Source organism: Solanum tuberosum, unplaced genomic scaffold, assembly GCF_000226075.1.
Source record: "Solanum tuberosum cultivar DM 1-3 516 R44 unplaced genomic scaffold, SolTub_3.0 scf00959, whole genome shotgun sequence".
Classification (NCBI taxonomy): domain Eukaryota; kingdom Viridiplantae; phylum Streptophyta; class Magnoliopsida; order Solanales; family Solanaceae; genus Solanum; species Solanum tuberosum.
Genome location: NW_006239859.1, coordinates 31632 through 34747, shown reverse-complemented (window position 1 = coordinate 34747; position 3116 = coordinate 31632). Strand labels below are relative to the sequence as shown.

At 29.7% G+C, this 3116-nt stretch overlaps 1 pseudogene; it reads left to right on the top strand.

Moving 5' to 3' along the window:
• Nucleotides 1-2330, top strand: part of LOC107059200 (ethylene-responsive transcription factor CRF1-like) — an 8258-nt pseudogene extending 5928 nt beyond the window's left edge.
• The last annotated feature ends 786 nt before the right edge of the window (nucleotides 2331-3116 follow it).

The following is a 3116-nucleotide window of genomic DNA, read 5'->3' as shown; positions in this document are numbered from 1 at the left end:
AAAAAATTGACAAAGAGATTCTCTAAAAGTTCGTGCCTCCAACGAATATTCCTTTGTGGGCTTCTACTGATTTGGGCCGATTTCGGATCGACCCGATCCTATACGATTGACACCCTTAGTTTCAACTATATAAATGACCATCAAAGGTAAAATAATTAACAACAAGGCAAAAAAATAAAATTACTGATTTGTGAGAGTTCTTGAGTTCCTCTTTCAGGTATGTTTAATTTTCATCTTCTTTATGAAATGTGACATGTGAGTTTGTATGTGCTTTTATTTGAAATTATTTTTTAGTCTTTTACAAAAATAAATTAATTAATTTATGTCCTTTTATAAGATATATTCATTTTTTTTTACACATAAGAGATCTGAAAATAATATTATATTTTATTCAATTTGTAAGGAGCTGACAAGATATCTCGTTTTCTTGATTCCATATATGCTTTAGATCTGTTTGTGTTTGAGCATTTTATCTTTTGAACTATATGAAACTCATGATGGACTATATGAATTTTTTCTATTTGAAACTCTAGAGAAATAACATAACAAAAGTGAATCTAGGATTTTAAGTGATCTTGAGAGAGATAATTTTCTAGTCCTTTTCAAAATTCTTTTTACTTTTATAGCATTTTTATAAATAAGAGATGTTTTAGTCTTAAAAGATCTTCATTTTTATATGTAAGAAAATTTAAAAATGTCATTTTTTTTGTATTTAAATTGGAAAAAGGACAAGAGATCTTATTTCATGTAAATTCTAGAGTCTTTCATTTGTGAAAGTGGATATAAATTCCAGGAGAAATTATTTTCCAATCCTATACAAATTTCTTTTAGTTTAATAACCTTTTTTTTTTTAATAAGAGATCTACATTCTTTACACCTAAGAAATGTGAAAAGACAATTTATTTATTTTTAAAAAAAAGGTAAAACGGCAAGATAACTCATTTCCTTCCGAGGGAATTTAGTACAATTGTCATAAAGGTATGTTCATCCTTGAAAGCAAAACATGTTTATCAGGGAAATATGTTCTCTAATAGTGTCTCTATTACAATTTTTATGGGATATTTAAGACTTCGAGAGTCAAATTTTTCAAATTGTGATGGTAAATTCAGGTATTAAATCTATAAGGTTTTCAAAATAAAATTATATATATTCGAAAATTATGTAAAAATTACTACTCCCTCCATTTCAAAAAGATTGGTCTGGTTTGACTTGGCACGAAGTTTAAGAAATTAAAGAAGACTTTTAAATCTTGTGTCCTAAATTAAAGTTATGTCAAATGTACAAAATTGCCCTTAATCTTGTGGTCTTAAACATGCCACGTGGAAAGTAAAAAGTAAAATGTTACCAAAAAAGGAGAGAGGTCATTTTTTTGAAACTGACTAAAAAGGAAAGGAGGTCATTCTTTGTGAAACGGAGGGAGTATAAGTCAAGTAATTGACCATTCAAAGTTTTTGAAAGTTGTGTGACAAAAGTCACGGTCAAAACTTATTTGACTCTCAAAACTCAAAGAGCCACTTAAATTGAGACTAAGATAATATTTTTTTCATTTCCTTTTTATCCTTATGATATGGAATTTCGGAGTTGACAATTTGAATTTAGTTTGTTTATTTTCTTAAACTTTGTGCTAGGTCAAAATCAGACAATCAAGTTGACAGAGAGAGAGTACATAAATAAAAATAATTTGATTATTAATGAATTGTATATACATGCCTGATTGAATGGACTTTTTCTAATTTTTTGTTTGTTCTCATTCATGAAGCAATGGCTTCCAAAGATGAACTTCACGAAAATGAGGTAGTCAAAAAACCCTCAAAAATTATCAGAGGAAAAAAAAGCAACTTAATGGGCGAACGTTCTGTTGTCTTGCCACGTGTTGTACATATTTACATAACAGACAATGACGCCACAGACTCGTCCAGTGATGAGGAGGAAAATCTTCAAGGTGAGAAGTCCAAACAACATAAAAGGATTTGTAAAGAAATTATCATCAGAAATGGATAAACCAAGGTCACTTCAAAGATGGTATCGTCCAAAGAGAAAAAAGATACAAAACTTCTCCAAGAAAATGTAAAGAAGTACAGGGGAGTTAGACAACGAAAATGGGGAAGATGGGTTGCAGAGATTCGAGATGTAAGAACGAATAAACGACGTTGGTTGGGAAGTTTTGACACTGCGCTTGAAGCTGCTTTGGCTTATGACAAGGCAACCATTGAAATAAAAGGTTCTAATGTTGTGACAAACATTATCGAGCCACCACCGAAGGAAAGCAACCCCATCCGCCAATAAGGAAGACAAAAGGCATGCAGATCCATGTATGTTTAGTTACTTTATTGGTTCAACGTTCCATAGGTTTATCCATTTCACCTTTGAAATTATGAGTTCAAAAGTTGAACATTTTAGTAGTTGAAAGACATGAATGTAAATAAGAAGGTTTCGTTAGGGGGGGAGTCCGGGGGCTAGCCCCATATCTTCTTCCCCTCTTATTGGTAGAAGTATTTATTAGTAATCACATATAATTTTTACTAATTGTTGCTTCATTTTGCTTTGTATCTTAATATTTTACTGCCATTTTTTTTTCTTATGGAAATTTTGTTTTCCTAATAACTTCTCTTTTGAGCTGTTGGTCATTGGAAATAATCTTTCTTCACAAAATGAAAGAAAGGTTAGTGTATATTTTATTACCTTCTCCATACTCTATTTGTGGAATTACACTATATATATTGTTGTTGTTGAACTAATTAATTGGAGGAACATGAATAGCTATGATTTATGTATTGATGAAACAGAGTTGTTTTTATTGTATTCCTTGTAAATATTTGTTAAAAGAACATTCTCTTAAAAATGCTACTTTTCTAGATAAACCTTGGGTTAAAAAAAAGTTTAGACAATATATTTTTGATGTAACAGAAATGTTCAATATAGTTTAACATATATCCTAAAATAAGTAATTTGAAGTTTTTTAAAAAAAAATAGTTCACTTGAAAATTTTCTGAAAAGCTAAATTATTTACATGAAGCTACTACTTCTTTGCTTCCTTAACATATCGGGAGGAACTTGACATATAAATTTTATCAGAGTTATTTATTACGTTGTTTTATATCACATAGATTTTTACT